General features: G+C 45.4%; 1 protein-coding gene across 7 annotated transcripts in view; it reads left to right on the top strand.

Annotated features, from left to right (window-relative positions):
• Positions 1–18,860, top strand: part of SUSD6 (sushi domain containing 6) — a 92,911-nt gene that overhangs the window by 2,135 nt on the left and 71,916 nt on the right. For 4 of the 7 annotated variants that reach the window (XM_048308402.1, XM_048308403.1, XM_048308407.1 and 1 more), the window contains 2 exons: positions 8,648–8,760; positions 18,640–18,732. The gene's annotated coding sequence lies outside the window, so the exon portion shown is untranslated. Of the gene's footprint in view, positions 1–8,647; positions 8,761–13,057; positions 14,276–14,582; positions 14,755–15,827; positions 15,983–18,639; positions 18,733–18,860 lie in introns of those variants that run through there. The other 3 variants (XM_048308405.1, XM_048308406.1, XM_048308404.1) reach the window with 3 other exon arrangements.

An 18,860-nucleotide genomic window follows, 5' to 3' on the forward strand; every position in this document is an offset into this window, starting at 1 on the left:
GACTGGTCTGATCTCATTCATTCATCGTCATGATGGTCTGCAGGGGACAGGTACAGAGTTTGTTTATTAGTCACGAGAAAAATCCTCAGGCCAGGGAACAGCTCTCTGCTGTCTGAAGAGCCCGGTCTTCTGGCTGATGGGGCTAACCATTACTACTTGCTGTAGCACCGTAGCTACAAGCCACAGCCGTGTTCCCTCCTCATGGGAAATATTAAGCTGGTAGGTGTATATGCCAGGTAGGGTGTAGGCTCCTCCAAGTTTTTGGCAGGTTGCTATTTCAGCCTTCATTGGGACTGTATTTGAGCCTTGATCTTTTCAGGTTTCCTTGTGGATCTTTGGGAGTCCTGTAAGTGGTCTCTCCCAAATGCAGTTAAAAAGGGATTTATCAGGAGATTTGTAGAAGCAGCTGGATGTGACTTTAGGAGACATTACCACACACTATCCAAACATGGAATCATATCCCTACCTTGTCAAGACTAAAGGAGATTTGGGATAGGGAAGGAGCCGATCACTGGAGGAGTTTAAGTGGATCGCTGCTAGTGAGTCATTTTCCCAGACACAATTATAAAGCCTAATTCTCTGTTGGCTAGATACGTCTAGAAATATGTGTGCTGAGGTGGAGCAGTACTATAAGGTTACCTTTAATAAACATTTTCCTGTTTTGCCTCACTACTAATGATAGCAAGAGATGCAGGGCAGTGGAAAACTGGAACTACAGATTGAGTGGGTGGAAATTTTTGTATCACTTTGACAAATTCTTCCATATGCCTTCCATTGCTCATGTATTAAGTACTTTCTTCCCATCCAGCTTTAAAACTGCTCATACCTGAGTTCTTCTCTGCTCTCTTCATGAGAACTATTTCACAACCTACTACAGCTCATTGGTAAAAGCTTTTAAGTTACTTTCAGCTTTGGTTTTCCCTCTCTTTGTTTTGTCTTCTCTAAGTAATTTGCACTCCCTCCTGCTTGGGTGTATGCCTTACAAATGTTTGTAAACTGTTTCTATGTCCCCTCAGAGACACAGAACACATACTGTCATCACAAATCAATCTCCCATAGTTGCACAAGAAGCTGTCACCTGTCTCCTCCCAGTGTGTCAGACTCTCATGGTAGCCACAGCCCTGAACTTAGGAGTGGGCTCCTGCCCAGCACTGAGCTCTGTGCTGCCTGGCAGGGTAGCTGTGTGCTCATTCCTGGTGCTGGAGCGTTGCCTTCCTCCTCCCTAGCTAATTTCTTTGTGTCCCCTTCTCTAATTATCTAGCTCTTGTAAGGCTAGATCAACATAGTTTGACTTTCCAGAACTCTTCCTTCCTCTGTCAAGAGGAATGTTAGTTCGTGAATTATTTCCTCCTTGCTAAATAGCCTTTGTTTTCCAGGTTGAATCCTGTCTTCCTCTAGTTTGCAATTTCTACTCTCTGTCTCAGGCTGTTTATACCGTTCTTGGGACAACCCTGACCTATTGTCAGCTCTCAGCCTGTTCCCTCTTGCTTAGACTCTTGCTGGTTTTGCACCAGAGTATTTCTGCACCTTCCTGAGCCCTGCGGATAAGGAGAAAGTGACAGCCTTGGGGAGAGGAGAGTAAGGAGCCCTCTGACACAATTTTTGCTGGTATCTTCCAGGCATATTGCCCTTCTCTTCCTAGTTGCTGCTGGGACACAGGCACCAAGCATCTGCCCAAATATGTCCCTTCCCTGCCCAGATGCAGCTCCTGCCCCTCTCCCAGGATACACCAGACCCTCTCCAGCACAACCTTTTTCTGTCAGCTGGATGGTTTAAGCATTATTTTAAAACTTTAATGAGGTACTCAGTCTAATGTCTTACTGATCCCCATCGCCGTGGTATCCCTGGTTCTTTCCCTCTGAACAGCCACTTGTCACATGCCATAATCCTTTGTTTACAGTCCTGCAGCTCATCCACCTGAATGATTTTGCAACCTGCTATGTGATAATGCTGAACATAAAGTCCCATTTGACTTTATACATTGGGCTTGCCTGATAGCCAAGGTCCAAAGCCCAGCATGCGACAATGTCAGTGTAACAACCTGACAAAAGCCAAAGTCCTCCGTGAGATTTCGGTGTTGGTTCCTTTTTTACATTTCACATGCTTTGCCTTTGGTTCTTGTCACTCTGTGCTTCTGCTTTGCCTGCAGTACTGGCACAGCCTGCCTTTCCCTTCCTCCATGGGTGGCAGGATGCTCCTGCTGCTGCAGACTGCCTGCTGGGGAGATGTGGGCAAGGCTTCCCTCCTCTGCAGCCCCCTGCCAGGCTGTTCTGGTGTGGTGAGTGCACAACATCCTGAGAGACTTCAAAGTAACCACCCAAAGCTGAGGCACCGTTCCCACCGCTCACAGCCCAGAGGCTCTGCCTAATGTTGTCATCTGTGGCTGACCCTCATTGGAGTCTCTAGGCAAATGGAGCTTCTGGCTGGGGCAGATGCACAGAGCAGGGATGCAGAGAAGAGATGGGGTGTGAGGAGGTAGCTGGGAATGGTGACATATGGTGGGGGTGATACAGAGGGCTACTGCCAGAAGCAAAATGTTTGGCAGCCACTGGGGACAGACTTGCACTGCAAATACTATATCTTTCACTCTAATATAAAGCTGGAGTCTAAGGCCAGTGTGCTGACAGTGAGTTGTTATTCGTGTTTATCTTGCTGGGTAACACCATGGGGTGTGCTGTTTGCTGTCTCACTGAAACCAGTTAGTCCTCAGTAACTAAAAGATTTTGTTGGTCCTTGGCTGAAAGGATCTGCAGAGAGTTGTCTCTCTCTGTATTAAGGACTGGCAGCAGTGTTGCTGCATGGATGCCTTCTTGGAGTCAAGCTGAACAGCTCTCTATTTGGCTTTGTGCAAGTTTGGCACATCTGCAATAGTTTTGTATTTGGGTAAACCTAGTCAGTTACCAGGGCTGTTTGAAAAAAATATGGTAGGCTGGCAGAGAAAATGAGGGGGAAAAACCTTGTCACTGCATATTTCCATGGAAACAATATAGATGTAAGAGTAGATTTTATTTGGGTTTTGGGATATTCTGTTGTCAGTGGTTATATCTGGAGCAATTAGAATGTTGGCAGATATTGGCACAAACCAAACCCCAGATGTGGCTGTTGAACCTAAGGCACTCAGTTCTGGTCAGGCCTTGCTTCTTTAGAGAACTTACGGGTTGTGGGGGAGTTATGGAGCCTTTGCACGGTGAATCATGGAGGATTTGGCCCCAAGATCATAGGGCAAACTTAAGATGAGGTAAAAAAATACCTGAAATTAGTATGAGGATGTTTTTGTTATGAGAAGTCTGAGTACACCACTGGAGTGAGCCATCCAGGACTACAAAATACATGTGTATGAGCTACTATCCATATACAAATAGTGCAGTCACCCAGAATAGTCTCTAATAAGCAAGTGCCATTGAGTGTAAACTCAACAGGAAGGTTACATCCTAATGCTGCATGGTTACATTTTCAAGCTGAAGCCAAAATGCAATTACATCCCATTCATTTACTTGAAAACTGTTGGTTTTGAGCAAATGATCAGTCTTCCATGCTGCTTCAGTTTCCAAGCTGTGCTATTTATTCTAACACAGCCTGGAAATCACAACATGAAGCTACTGAAGAACAGTGGGAAGTATGACATTGCTGGTGATACTCTTCAAGGGAAGTAAAATGCAAAGTGGAATCAAACAGAACAAACTGTCAGATTAAGACTGGAGATTTTAAATTATTTTCATTTAAACTAATCTGAGGTGTGTATTAGCTGAATAGTAAGATTCTTTCTCTTTTTGTATGATTTCTACCTTCAGCACTGCTTGGATTTTATTGGTTAGGTATTTTTAGAACTGCAAAAATCTCACATCACTCCTCCTTTGCCTATCAGAAGCCATCAGAACATAGTATTCTAGGATATAGTATTTAATGTTCCAATTTAAATATGAGCTAGTTTTCCATTCCTAGATTGTACTTGGTCTTGCCTGATGGTACTGTGCCAAGGAGCTGGCAGACAGAAGGAAGAGATTTGCTGTCTGCTTCTGCTCTCATCTGGGAGTGATGCACATCAGGGAGCATGAGAGAGGTCAGGATTTGGAATCTGGACCTTTCTTTGTTTTGTTATCCATACACCCATGCTTATGGAGTGTAAAGGATGTATATGGGGCCTTTGCATTCAGCCTGCATTGGTGTCTAATATGGCCTGGGGAGAAAGGCAGAGATGTTAAACCCATGATGCCTGCTCTTGAATTCAGGAGAACTGGAGGACAAATATTCCACTCATGGAGGCAAAGTGAACACACATGGGCAGGGTTGCATCACTCACCGACATTAGGTCCACAGGAGGTTGCCCAGGCCTGAGTTGCCCCTGCTGTTTTAACACTGTTTAACAATGACCTGAGCCACCAACACTGCCATGACTTTGGCCAAAGCCCCTTATGAATAATTCTGCTTAATTACTGGTGAATGGCTGCAGCTGAAGTCTACTACCCATAATGATAGGATTACATTTAAATTCCTCAAGTTATACCTATAGCTATATGTTTAGACTTTGGAGGGGATAAACTCTATTATTCTTTTACAACATGAGCTGGGATTATGAATTCCTTAGGCATCAGAGAGCATCTGTCCAGAACCGCAGAGGCCATACCAGTTCCAGTGCAGTTCAGAACTCATCATCTGAATCCCATGTCAACAAAACCTCCCCAAGAGGGGAAACTGTTCTACCTGAAGAATGAGTAATTGCAACTGGAGACGGTGCCAAATGGATTTTTCTTTTCTATTGGGCTGATTTCTGGGAATAAAGCCAGCTGGAAGACTGCTAGAAGAAAATCTCCTAGCTCTGATCATATTTGCAATCACTTTTTATGCCAGATGTTGCCTCACAAAATATGAAAGTCAGCAGACAGTAGTTTTCGTATGCAGCTTGAAAAGGACTGAGTTTTCTATAAAGAAAAGAAAATGAAGATTTGCTGCTTCCTTGAGGTGTACAGAGTCTGTGTATAGCCAAACAATGCAAAATTGTGTGGAAAGAACAGGTGGGAATCCAAGAAGTTAACGAATGTCCTGTGACAAAAACCTGCTGTGTAATAGAAAGACATCTACAGCTACCCTTAATTTTGAAGAAAAAGTCAAGAGATGCCTGACTTTCTTAATTTAATTTTCAGAGTTGACAGAGGAGAAGCTGAGAGTAAATTTGGCTGCTTTTTGGGAAATCATGGAACATGAAGTTGTTGGAAAGAAGGAAGGGTTGAGAACAATGGGTGTTAGATAGGAACAGGTTCAGTTCTTTGCTTGTCACTTTTTTACTGAGCAAGTGGTGTGAGTTGGTATCTATGGTATCTGTACCGCCCTCTTCCATCTGTGAAGAAGAATAATAGCACCTTCCCTAAGCAGTGCATAGCCAATGTGATAATGAAGCCCTGTATTAAATATATTAGATAAACTTGGCAGTGAGAGGGTTTCAAATGTTTGGAAGGTAACTTAAATTGCTTACAGGATTTTATGGTGAAGGAGGTCTTGTCCTTTGTCCTCTTTGAAACAGAATCCCTCAGACAAGCAAGAGTGATCCCCTTTACCTCTTTACTGTAACACATAAGCAATGATGCAGCTACTGTATCATTGAACGTACTAAAGGGATGGATAGTTTCCCATAACAGTTTTGTAGAATTGGTGCTTCCTATGCATGTGTATATAGGTCAGATCCTGCAGTTTCTCTCCTTGAACTAACAGTCTCACTGGACTCAGTGATTTGGGTTTTGTTGTACAATTTTTTTCTTCCAACCCTCATGCTTTTAAGCACAGTGTAGGGATGAGATTCATGAGATGATGCTAGTAGAGGTCCATGGCACTGAAGAACACCACAGTGAGATACCTGTGCAGCATGGCTGCTGTACAGTGGCACTGTGTCCAGGCAAATTGTTCTGCTGGGATTTGAGTGCGATTCTCTGGGACATGGGGTAGGTGCTGATTGTACCCAAATGAAGCAAATGCTAAGAAGGCAAATGTGATCTTCTGGTTTATTGGGCAAAGTGTCTCTGATAGAGGTGAGGAGTACACCACTGGTTTGCAAGCTACTGAGGAGACCCTGTGCAGAACACTGTGGGTTATTCCAGTGTTGGGAAATCCTGCAGGCAAAACTCTGGTAAGATTAAATTGAGACAGCAGGGCTAGTTAGGATGATCAGTGAACCAGTAAGCAAGCCTTAGGACAGGGCACTAAAAGTGCTTCTATCCTTGAGCCTGTGGAATGAAATTTGAGGCAAGATGTGGCAGACTTTTAAAAATATGCAAGGGACCAGGCAATTTGCTCCACCAGTGCCTTTCATGTATCCTGCATTTTGCTGTGCTAACCCAGGGGCATGTCACATACACCCTCAGAAATGCAGACTCTGAAGAAACCGCTCCTGTAAAAAACAGGGTGGTTTGGTTGTTGACTTCAACATTAGCAAGACCTACAGGAAACTCCCTTTTCCTTGCTTTGAACATTTAGCCCTTAAGTGAAGTGGAATTAATACCATTTTGCTGTGTGGCTTGAAACTAGCACAACTGGAGCAGAAGTCAATTTGCTGTATTTGAAAGAAAATTAATTAAGGCCTCATTTGTTTCCCTCAGAGAGAAAAGCTCTGGGTAGTTTCCAGGAGATGATTTTTTTTGAGCTTCTCTGGTACAGGCCTATATGTACAGAACAAATGTAGTGCAGCTTCGAGACCCAAATCCCTATAAAATCGAGGTTGTGAGCTGAGTCTTCTGGCTCCCATGACAGCATGAAAGCCCTGGTGACTGCTCCACAACTGCATGTTGCATTTCAAGTCACAGAAAGGAAAAATCTCTTAATGCAGTGCATGTTTGCAGTACTCCAGGAAGGGAAATGTCATGGCAAGGATGGTGCTCATAGCCAGGTTTAGCCTTACCTGTTCTTCATCAGCAGACTGTGAACTCAAGTGCCCTAGCAAGGCAGAAGGGTGGATGGTGTGCCAAGATTTCTCTTTTATTCTTGTTTTTCCCATGTTGCTTTAATAGTCTTTCGGAGATGAGCTGCTCTATTTACATCTTCTCTGAATAATGAATAATGCCTTGCTAAACACAAAAGAGGTGTGTGGGTTCCAGTGTATGATACTGGAAGTGTAACCAAGGGCTAGCAGAATGGGAGATGTGTGCAGAAGGAAGTGGGGAAAAAACAAAAGCAAACAAGAGATGTATAATCTACAGGAGGCTAATGGGCTGTGAGGATTTCAAAAGCACTTAAAAACTGATTTACTCCTGCACAAATCCTACTTCAAACAAGTTGCCCATGAATAGGTCACAGAGGTGTTACCAGCAAGAAGGCAAAGGAAGAAGTGTGTGCGTGGCTGTCATGTATGCCCAAGTGGGAGATGCTGTTTGCTAGAATGAGGCATGGCATGCTGGCAGCTCCAAGAAGTAAAAGGCATCTCTGATCTTGCTTTCCGACTGGAATCTGGATGCGAGGGTTGATGGAAACAGAAAAAGGTGAGTAGCGCTCCTGTGTCATAGCGGTAAGAGTGCTCTCTGAGAAAAAAAGGCTTGTGAGAGAGTCCTCTGAAGCCAAAAAGTCTTTGATGACTGAGCTGGGAGCTCAAGGGTGTCTGTAACAGCCTTCCTTAGAGTGAAGCTGTCTTAGTCTTTTGGTTTGCTGGCTGGACAGCAATGTGGAGGAGAGAACAAATGGCATGGAGCAAGTACAGCACTCCCTCTTTGTCTGCAGGGGCACACAGCGCTGGGGAGAGGGAGGTCACATAGAATGGTAACATTACCAGGGCTCATGGCCAAGGATAGATTGTGAGATTGTGTGACAGCCTGAAGTAACATTATCTCTTAGACTATGTTTTTTCTTCACTTCTGATAGTGCTTAGGCTGTCATGAGACCTTTTCCAGCTCAGCACTACCATCAGAAATCATATTTTATCAGTGGCTTCCCTTAGAAGTGAAGTTATCTTGAAATTGGAGTCATGTTAGGTAATGTGGCACCTGAACAGACTTCAGTAACTTTTGAAGTTGTATTGGGTTTGCATGGCCAAGCTTTGGTAGTCAGGGGGAGGGGTACAGGGGCAGCTTCTGTGAGAAGTGGCTAGAAGCTTCTTCCATGTCCAGCAGAGCCAATCCCTGGTGGCTCCACAGACGCATGTGCCTCATCAAGGCTGGGCCAGTTAGAAATGGTGGTAATGCCTGTCCTTAAAGGACTGCACCCCATGGAAGAGTGACCTACACTGCAGCAGTTTGAGCAGGACTGTTGCCTGTGGGATGGACTCACGTTGCAGCACTTTGCAGAGAGCTGTTGCTTGTGAGGTGGACTCAGGTTGGTGAAGTTAATGGAGAACTGTCTCCCGTGGGAGGAATCCATAGTGGGACAGGGGAAGGATTCCTCTCCCTGAGCAGCAGGAGAAGCCATGGGTGATGAACTGACCATAACCCCCATTCCCTGTCTTTCTGCACTGCTGGGGGTGGAAGTAGAGCTCAGGAAGGAGGGAGGGGTGGAGGAAAGGTGTTTCGAAGGTTTTATTTTACTTCTTATTATCCTGCTCTGATTTTTTTACTAATAAATTCAATTAATATCTCTAATTCAGCCTGGTTTTGCCCATGATGGTATTTAATGAGTGATTTCTCCTGGGCCTGAACTCATGAACCCTTTGTTGTATTTTCTCTCTCCTGTGCAGCTGCAGAGGGGAGCGATAGAGAGGTTTTGGTGGGTGCCTGGAATCCAGCCAGCATCAACCTACTACAGAAGTCCACCATGGGATGGAAGGAATGGTTAGGTGTGTGCAGGAGGGTAAGAAGTACCATTTGTTTTCACAAGGTTGTGAAGGGCTTTTGGCAGTTTGAATGACAGAATACAAATTTCATGTCTGGGATTAAAAATATGTTTCTTTTATCTGAATAATCCAGTGGCAGGTCTGGATCCAGAGGGCAGCAACTGTCCCTGTGGGGCCTATCAAGGCATGCAGAACAGTGTGCATTTGCATCACTACGAGAGATATTTTATATTGCTGTAGAACATGTCCTCTCCAGCCCAGCTTCCACTGCCATCCCACTGCTGCAGGTTTGCCAAAGGAACCAGGGCAAGATGTGGTGTGGGGTGTCCCACTGCCCCCATGTATGGGCTGCCCTTTTCCTTAGCCCTGTGCCAGTGACTCTGACCGAATCCCATCGGTGTCTTTGCCAGAAAGGAGTGTATTGATGGACTAAGACTTCTGTGATAGTAAAACTCCCCCTGTGGAGTAAAAGCAACATCCATAACCATTGGATAAGAAATTGTTTAATTAGATGGGGCTGCACAAAATAAGCATGCTTTGACCTTCCAGTGAAGTTTGGCAGCTTTTATGCTTTAAAATTTCTATTACCAAAAATGAAATGTTTTGATGAATTATTTATTTTCATTTCTATTCAAGCAACCTGAAAGCAAACGTCAGGAAAATCGTGCCAAAATACCTGGGTTGAGACCATAAGCTTTGTGCCTTGGGGGGAGGTGCTCTGTTGGTGGCAACTCCTGACCTTCCTTTGTTGACACATGTAATAAAGAGAAAATGTTTCTTCAGAACCTGGAGCCTGAAAAGATTGGAACCAGTCGGTCACAGGCACTGGGCTGGAAGAGGGCTGTAACTGTTTTGTGGGCAGTTGGTGGCATTTACTTCCTCTGAAGCATTGGCAGTTGGCTGTTGCTGGTAACAGGAGGTTGGATCAGACTGGCTGGTGGTCTGATGCAGTGTGGCAAATCCAATGTAAAAGGCATTAGTTAATGTCTGTGTGATACTTTGGACATATAAGATGGTCTGTAAATGCTGATTTCTGTGATTCCATAATAAACAAAAAACCAAGCGCAGCCACATTAGTGTATCTGAGGCCTCAAAGGAAGAGCATAGTATTTTTTATTACGGCTTGATACAGTTATAAAGAGAAATATGTATCAATGAGAATTATGGAAACAAAGTATAGCAGAGAAATTAAAAGGATCTCTAAATGTTTAAAAAAGTTGAACTGGTTGAAGCCAAAAATGTGATGAATCAGTCCCTAGTGAGAGGTCATTTTAGTGAGAATTTGCCAGGACCTTTCTCTGTGCATTAATGCCATGAGCAGAGGGAGTACCATGGCAGCCTCCTCACAGCTCTGTTATTTCAGAGGTACAAAAGTTTCTGAACTTTTCCGTCAGGTCCAAGACAGTTGCACTAATTGATCAAACCACAGGAAAACACAGGCCAATATTTTAATTCTGTGCCTTCCACCTTTGCATCTGAGATTTCACAAAAAGCAGCTGTGTGAATCAGCAGGTTTGTGTGCAGCTCTAGCTCCCACTCTTCCTTCATGCCTTTAGGCATGTTTTCTGGATGATGATGTAGTTTTTTCCTGCTTTTTGGTGTTGAAGTGCTTACAAGGGGAGTATTTATAGGGAATGTTTTGTGATGTATAATATTCATCTCCTACATCAGATGAAGTGATAAGGCATTGGTAAGCTATAACCTGTTATGGGCTTTTACTATGAATGATCACCATACTATTGCAGAAGAACAGTTAAACTTCCCTTTACCTTTCTAGTAGAACTACATATGGTTCCTTCCCCATATGAGAGGAAGAACAGCTCACTCTCCACAGCAAAACATGAATAATGTAGCAGATCCATATAAGTTAGGTGTTATTTCAAGCAATAGAAGGGAAAGCAAAGCAAGGAAGCCTCCTTGATTCCCTTGATTGGGAGAGGCTGTAAAAAGCAGATGAAGAGAGAGGAGGTGGCAAAAAGGTGTAAGCATCCCACTACGCCTGTATGCACTAAAACCCTGTGAGCCTGAGTGTGACCTCCTTCCAGCCAGCACTGTGGCTCTGCTGGTGCTGCACAGCAGGACGGACCCCTCTGTGGCTTGTGCTACCACAGGCCTGTCGCCAGCGGAGTGACGAAGGGTCTGCCAGCAGGTGAACTGGTGGGACAGGGCAAGGAGCGGGCTGGCAGGACTGTGCCTGCCGCAAGAGCATTGGCATGGCTTCTGTGCCACTGTGGCGAGTCCGCAGCAGCGTGCCCATGGCCGAGTCTCCGCTCTCCACAGCCGCGGCTAAGGCAAGGGGCACCCTCACCGTGCGCTGCCCCCGCGGCCCGGCGACAAGGGGGTGGCAGCGCAAGGAAGCGGCCCGGGCTACGCAGCACCGTTCTCCCCTGCTGCTGCAGAGCCGCTTCTGCTCTGGCAGAGAGCGGCAGAAGGCCGGAGAGGGCTTCAGCTCCGCTCACAGCCGCTGTTCCCCGGTGCCCGGCCGGGAGCGAGCGCCACGTGTCCGTGCAGCCGCACGCCGCCCCGCGGAGAGGGGAGAAGGCTCGCAGCATTCCCGCCCGCCTCCAACAGCGACCGTCGCTGGATGCGGGGGCACTTCCCGGCTCCGCTCCGTCCCTCAGCAGCAGCGGCGGCGGCGGCTGCCGGGCCCCGGAGCGCGCTCCGCCCCCCGCGGGGCCGCGCCGCAGCGCCCCCCTGAGGCCGCGCCCCTTCGCGCGGCCCCTTTAAGGGCCGCCCCGCCCCGCCCCGTCCCGTGAGCTGGGCCCGGCGGCGCGCGGGGCGGGGCGGGGCGGGGCCTGGCGCGCGGCGGCGGCCGGGGCGTTGGGCGGGCGAGACGCCGGGGCGGCCGGGGCGCGCGGCCGCCGACCTGCAGCGCCAGCGGCACCGCCGCCCCCAGCCCGCCCGCCGAGCCCGCCCGCCCGCCCGCCCGGTGAGCACCGCCGCCGCGGGGGGAGGGCGCGCAGCCGAGGGGCCGCCGGGGCGCGGGGCGGGGGCAGCGGGCTGGTTGCGGCGGGGCGCGGAGCCGGGCCCGCCGCCGGGGAGCGTGGAGCGTGTGCTGGGCGGCGGCCGGGCGGCGGGGCCGGGAGCCGGAAGGTGTCGGCGGCGTTCCCCCGAGGGGAGCCCGGGGAGCCCTGCCCGGCTACGGCCCCGCACGGAGCTCGCGGTGCTCGGGGCTGCGGCGAGAGCCCTTCCCCGCCCGGTTGCCCGGCCGCCTCCCTTACATAATGTCACCTGTGGTACCTGCGGCTCCCTCGTGTCACAGCGGCGGGTGGTCGGTGGTGACGGCAGAGCTGGGCTTTCTCTGAGGTCAGCGGTGTTAAAGTGTGTACTGGGACGTGAGGATTCGCTTGGTGCGGGATGAACCTCTAGGATTTAAAGCCCCTAAAGTAATAGCGGATAAGCGTTCACCGCTGTCTTCTCTTTTTCCTTTCTTTTCGGTGCATAGGGAGACACAGGGTAAGTGGTGTCTGAGATGAGGGTGGTAGTGAACGCGCTGCTGCGGACAATTCAGCGTGAGAAACTTTGTGTCTGTTAGGATTTCATCTTTGCTTTCTTTATGGTGCCTTAACAGTGCCCAGAGGTCAGAGCTTCTCTGGCAGCTGCCTTTACACGTGTGCAGTGCTTAGGCTGAGCCTCTGCGTGTGTGCGTGTAGCAAATCTGTGGTAAATCCCCAGTGGAAGACCTGGAACTCAAAAATAGCCACGCTAGGTTTCTCAGAACTGAAAAGCAGTAATTGTTCTAAGTATCCCTAAAATTGGGTAAAGGATGAAAATATACCATAATAAATTGTTCTTTTTTCTAATATACAAATGAAAATAGTGTCTCAGGTTTCCATCTTTGTAGTGTTCTTTTAAACAGATGAATGCAAATACAGTAGTTTCAAGTGGGCGTATTCTCAAGGGGGTTATGTTATTGTGGGGAATGGACGTGATCTCAGTGTAGTTACAGTAACACAGATTTTGTTGAGTGGAAGGGGGTAAGAGGAAGTAAATATATAAATTAAAAATATCCTGAAGTAGTCTTTAGAATGGTCAAGAGCTAAACTGAGCTGATGGGCAGAAAGGATCTTGCACTTGTCTGTTTGCGCTTCCTAGTGGCTTTTTGTGCATGTTCCCATAAACGCTATTATGTAATGGTGCTTCTCTTGGCAGGAATCTATTGTCACCGTAATTCCTGAGGTTTCTGGAGCAATGCAGCTTGTTCAGAAGAGTCGTGGTCAGAGCAATGGGAAGAAAAGTCCTTAAGAGGAGGTTTTAACCTCTTTAATTTTTCATGCAGTAGGACTAAGCTCAAGACATCTGGATCTTTTCCAGAGTATCTTTACCGTCCTCTGTTTTCAGCTTGTCTTTCTCTTCTCCTAGGCTGCACTGTAGCTGTCGGGCACCAGCTTGCTGCTTACGTCTACATCAGAGCTGGGAAAACATTGACTCTCTCCTTTAATAATATTTGTTATACTTCTCTTTCTAGTGTTTTTTTTTTCTTTTCCCCTCTGAACAGAAACAAAAGTGATAGAGCACTTAACTGTTGCTTAGACAAGAAAAAAAAATTGAGATAATGGAGAAAGGGAATTCTCCCAGTTCTCATCTCTAGTTTGAACTTGTCTGTATACATCAAAGGGAGGCAAAATGCTTAAGCAGAGAAGGAATTTACATATTAAATGTCAGTGCTCTAAGGATCAGTGCTCTGTGTGGTGTCTATAGTTTATCGTTGATTTCATCCACCTCCTTTTCAGGTGTCTGCCATAAATCTCTTTGCAAGTCTGCCTCCTTTTCTTCTTTTTGTGACATGCTGTTTTTTGGGGTATATTTTGATGCAGAGAGGATAATTCTTTCTATTACTGTAATCTGGTGGCCAGTTGTGGCATTGGCAGCTTTACAGATCATACTTCTGTCTTTGTAAGTTTCATGTTGTTTCTGGTAGTAATTCTGTAAGCCAGACTTTGAGAAAAAACAACTTTTCTTTTTCTTGTTTTGAGTTTCATCTGCCCTCTTACATTGGCTTGTCCTGTTATTTAAATGAATGTTTTATGGACCACTAGAAAATACAGTATCATCTGAAAGTAGAAACGTATGTTTCTTCAAGGGCCACTGGGTGAAGGATGTGCTTGAAAGATCTGCAACCTAATCTAGCTAGATTTTAAAATTGAAGACCAATATAGAGCAGAGTGGCACATGATAAAGGAGTCATAACTTCCTCTTAGACAAGTCATTGTCGAAACTCAGGTGCCCCCATATTTCCTCTTTAAAGGCAGATGACTCTCTGAAGTATGGGTCTGGGAAAGTACTGATCTCGAGGCAGAAATTTCCCAGCCACAAGCATAGCAGAGACTTTGGCTCTGTCCCCTTCTCTCTCTGCCTGTCATGCAAATTGACCACCTGTAGACTTTGAGGAGGACCCAACGTCCTTGAGTTGTGCAGTGCTCCGCGTCTCTGCTGAAACAGTTTCCACGCAGTTATCAGCAGTTTATATTTAGTGCAGCATGTTGAAGGTGGACTGAAATGGCTGCTTGAGCACAGCTGCCTGGGGAGTCAGTAAGTAACTGAAGTCACTAAATGTGTGTCCTGCCTGTAGTGTAGTGGTTTTGATGGAATTTGTTTTGTCTTGGGTCATGGTTGTTTTCAGCTACTTTGCTCCTGCCTGGAGAATTGTTACAACTCTCAGTAAGAGCAGCCTGCCATGATCTTAACCTCAGCTGTGCAACATTATAACTCTAGATTTGGGTTTCTGTGACTGTTCCTGTGCGTCACTTCTGCTTTTTATCGGCGTACGTGCTCACACCACAGCCGTCTACTGCTGTAACCTCCCAAATACGCCTCTTGCTTGTTCTGCTTTCGTGAGCAAACAGATGTAAGTTGCTGGCCTCTGTCAGTCCAGAAAGGTTGCATGCTGCACTTGTCTGTGTCAGGCCACTGCTGTTGAATTTTTTTTTCCCTTTTGAAAATTGCATTTCTTTTTGCTTGCCTGAGATACATCCAGAGAAGCCCTTTATCTATGAATAACTGCATGAAAGGTCAGTAGCTTGGAAGCCTTGCTCCAGAGTTTCCCGGACTGTGTCCTGTTGTGCACTCTGCTTGGCACAGGGACTCCCCACAGCTCCCCTGCCCTCTGAGCCACTTGTTGGCTGCTGTAACCAGCTGATCCCAGCTGATCAGGCTTAGCTGGGAGAGAGGCATCTTTAACTGGCAGGGTTGGTCCCACAACCTGCTTGCCTGAAAGACTGGGAGGGAGGGAGGGAGAAGAGCAGCCAGGATTGAATGCTGCTTTAGGAATATGTAAATAGAAACATGAAGGCATTTCCTAGAAGAGGAAAAGGGAAAAATTAACCCATGCATAGCATAGGTATTGTGGTATTAGTTACAGTAGTTTCCTTTTGCCGAAATACAGTAGTCTGTAATTACGTTTATCTAGTTGTCATGAGAAGTGTCATGTCCTTAGAATGCCACCTTACATATTTAATCTATTGTTATTAAGCTATTCTGGATACAAATGGAATGACTTCAGAAGTAACAATTTAACCTCCAGCATAGAGTGTAGTAGTGGGGAATAGGTAGATTACTTCAGTGAAGCACTCTCTGTCTTTTTAAGTCTATCTAATTCATCTGGCTTTGCTGTTCTGTAGTTATATGGACGGTATTTTCCTTGACTCTACTAGAAGTCTTGTTTATGCAGCTGCAAAAATTGATTTTAAGTTTAACCAGTAGAAATGCTTCCTATAAATGTCAGGAAGTGAGCTTTTGTATGTACTAGAAAAGGTTTTCATCTGTGATTCGTATGCTGGCTGTTTTGTTACTGAGTAGTGGCAGCTCCTGCTCTCTCACAGGAAGCTTAGTGCTCTCATGTGGCTTACTACTATGATGCAGTCTGCAAAGTGTGTTTTCAGACTAAGCCTAGTGATGCTAATAAGAGACCAGTGAAAGCCTGGCCTGTTGTTTCCTTGCTTATTTATTTATTTAAAACTGATGATATTTGTGTATGGTAATTCAAGACATTTTTGAGGAAGCTCACATTGAAGAGCTGCCCTGCTTGTTTCCCACTGCCTCAGTTGTCCCCCTCAGCTTCTCTCTTTCCCTGTGTTTTGGACAGTGGGGAGGCTCCGAAAGTGGAGCGTACATGGAGAACTTTCTCTGCAGCACAAAGGATTGATGTGTCTCGTGTCACTCTGGTGATTCCCTGAGGGGAAGGGGGAACTGCTATCCTGGCAACCAGCCCACCAGCAGTAAATTGGCTTCCTGATATAAGTGAGTGTTGAGTGGAATGGGTTGGTCATTGCTGCCGCCATAACCTTGTAGACAAGGCAAAGTACAGCTTTTGGAGCTGGTTGAGCAGAGTCACAGGAAATTGGCCACTGGAATCACTTTTATGTGGCAAATGAAACACTGCATCGTATTTGTGCTATAGACTAGAATGGCTTTCATTCTCACAGTGTACACTTGCTATAGGAATAACTTCCTTGTAGGCAATTGAACTTTGCAGGGCTGAAATGTGCACTCTCTTAACCTCGTGCTCAGTAGTGAACCAGTTTCAATACTGTGCCTCTGTACACAGCTCCCTTAGCTTACACTTCAAAAGTGCCAGGACCATTTGGAAAATTTTAAAGCTGTTTACATTTTTCCTCAACTAATTTTCCTTACAGTTTATAATATTGCTGTGGTTTGCTGCTGTTCCTGTTTTTTCTTTGCATTGATTTAATGGGATTTTGCAATAAAATGAGTGGAAATTGAAAGGATCTCTGATCGAAATCAAGTTTGCTTGTTTGGGAATGAAGATAGAAAAGAATGTTGGTGTATTGGATCTCCTGCAGGATTTTTAGAGGTACATAAGTTTTAAGGGGGAAACCCTGCTGATAGGTTGGTCTTTAAAAAATAACCAAGCAAACCAAAACCAAACAATACCCTTCCCAAACTCCCAGTTTCAGTAAGTGAGCTTGAGGATGATGTTCTTATTCTATATAAAAATGCAACTCTTTCAGACTATGCTAGACTTGTAATGTGATTTCTAACAGTAGCTGTTAAAGGCTGCTTGCTTTGAAATGAGCTGTAGTTTGTATGTGTAATGTTAAACCTATAGATTAGTGAAATGTTTGAATGTCTTTGACCTGTTTAGGTTGTTTGGATTTTGTTTTCTCTGTAAATAACTTCTTAAAAGTCTTCAAGGATGATATATTAGAGCAGCCCACACTAACACAGTTTTATTAGGGGATATGCCAGAATCCCCTGTGGATATTGGAGCCTATTTGTGCTGACCACTCCCAAAAGGCATGTTATTTGTTAGACCTAGTAAGGTGCTCTAATGTTAATTAAAACACTTCCCCCCACTCCTCCTTTAAAGGAAAGGATGCATACTGGGTATGTGTTGCTCTCTAATGAGCCAAAAGCCAGCTGATGTGCAGTGAAGACATCAGTAATTTATCATTCTGTGCTGTGTATGGATTCATTCTGCCTGAAAGCTAAGACAGAAACTGCCTCTAAAGCACCCTGTGTAGGTTATCCTTTGGTGTTGGTATGCTAACTGAGCAGAATCTCTTTTGTGCCAAAACACCAGCCTGGAAGGGTGATTGACACGTCTGCTTTTCAAGAGAAGTGTCAAAATTGCAGAGCATTTCTCAGAGGGTATGAAAGCTTCACTTCTCCATCTGCTGCCGCATATGCCACTGGCGAGCCAGTGGCCATATGTGCAATCATCCCGAAAGCTTTAAAGCCAGCTTCTCTCTGAAGGCCCCTCACTCCTTTTCAAAGTCCAAAAAGGGCATGCTGCTTGCTTCAGGAAAGGGAGGGTCCTGTTTTCCCCTTAGGAGACTCGAGTACTATGTCTTTTTAAAGCTAAAGCACTATTGCAAAGAGCTGTGTGATCCTGAAATGCTGTGTACTTGTTCTGCGATGTGCAACAAAAGCGTGCTGGAGACTCATTGCGAGCTTTGCCCTGGTATATAAGTACAAAACCATACAAACTTACTAACAGAGATTAATTAAAAATCATTTCATGTGTATGGGGAGCAAGGTTGTAAGATCAGGGTTTATGTCTTTCGGTAAGCATATGAGAGATGTGAAGAGTTTGCTAGGTTTACTTTTCGTTTCATTAGCTGTGAGAACCTTCATCTCAATACTGTTTCTGGTTTCCTGTCTTGCAGGGCTTGCACACTTCTGAGGCTTAAAAGGCTGACATTTAAATGTGACAATGAAATGTTTAGCAACAAAGGAGATCTTTAAGCAGGCTAGACAAAAATTCCTTTCAGCTGCATGGCTTTTACTCTCACTCGGATGACCAGTTTTCCCAGTTCTCAGTTTGCTGTTGTACTTTCCAATGGGGAGAAGGTTACCTTAGTAATAACCATATTTTTAAGTATTGGAATTTTTAGTAGTAATGTTGAATAAAAAGGGTGTATATGGTGATGAGACGATAAAACATACCTGTGAATTTTGGCACTGTAGAAATAAATTTCTCCTACTCTTATCTGGGAAGTATGCAGTATTTGCAATCACCAAAAGTGCATGTCTGATGGCTGGACTTGATGCAGTTTTAATATGGGTATGTCAGGTAACTTTTGGGAAGTTTTTGTCCCACTGAAAAAAAACCCATCAACCAAGCTTGAGTGCTGCTGAAAAATATTTTTTGTAACACTCTGCTATGCTTGAAACTGTTCTCTTCTTATCCTTGAGATTTTTAAATTGAATGTGTGAGGATAGTTTGCATATTCTTTGATTTTGAGTAACTTGTGCAGTGTATCTCAGACTCAGATCTGAATTTCGTGGGTAATGTCTGTACCTGAAGCACAGCTGTGTGCCTGTGTCCTAAAAACATAATAGAGCTACTTCTACCCCTCAAACCTCCTGCTCTTTTATGTGACAGAGTGCCATTCTTAGTATTCACAGGGCTAATACCTACTTTTTCTGTGCAGTTCTAGGTGTGTGAATCAACCTGTCGTCACTGAATTGTCAGTTTAATCTTGCTAACTTGACAACTGTTGTATGCCAGCCTGTGTCAATACCAGGTAAGATGAAAGCTGATGCTGTTACTGTGTTTTTCCTGAGTTTTTGCCTTTAAAACCTGCATTTTGTCCAAATGCTATGACTCTTCCATGTTCTCCTCCTGCAGTGAGGCAGCGCCTTGTGTTAGCAT

Source organism: Corvus hawaiiensis, chromosome 6 (genome assembly GCF_020740725.1).
Source record: "Corvus hawaiiensis isolate bCorHaw1 chromosome 6, bCorHaw1.pri.cur, whole genome shotgun sequence".
In the NCBI taxonomy this organism is placed as follows: Eukaryota; Metazoa; Chordata; class Aves; order Passeriformes; family Corvidae; genus Corvus; species Corvus hawaiiensis.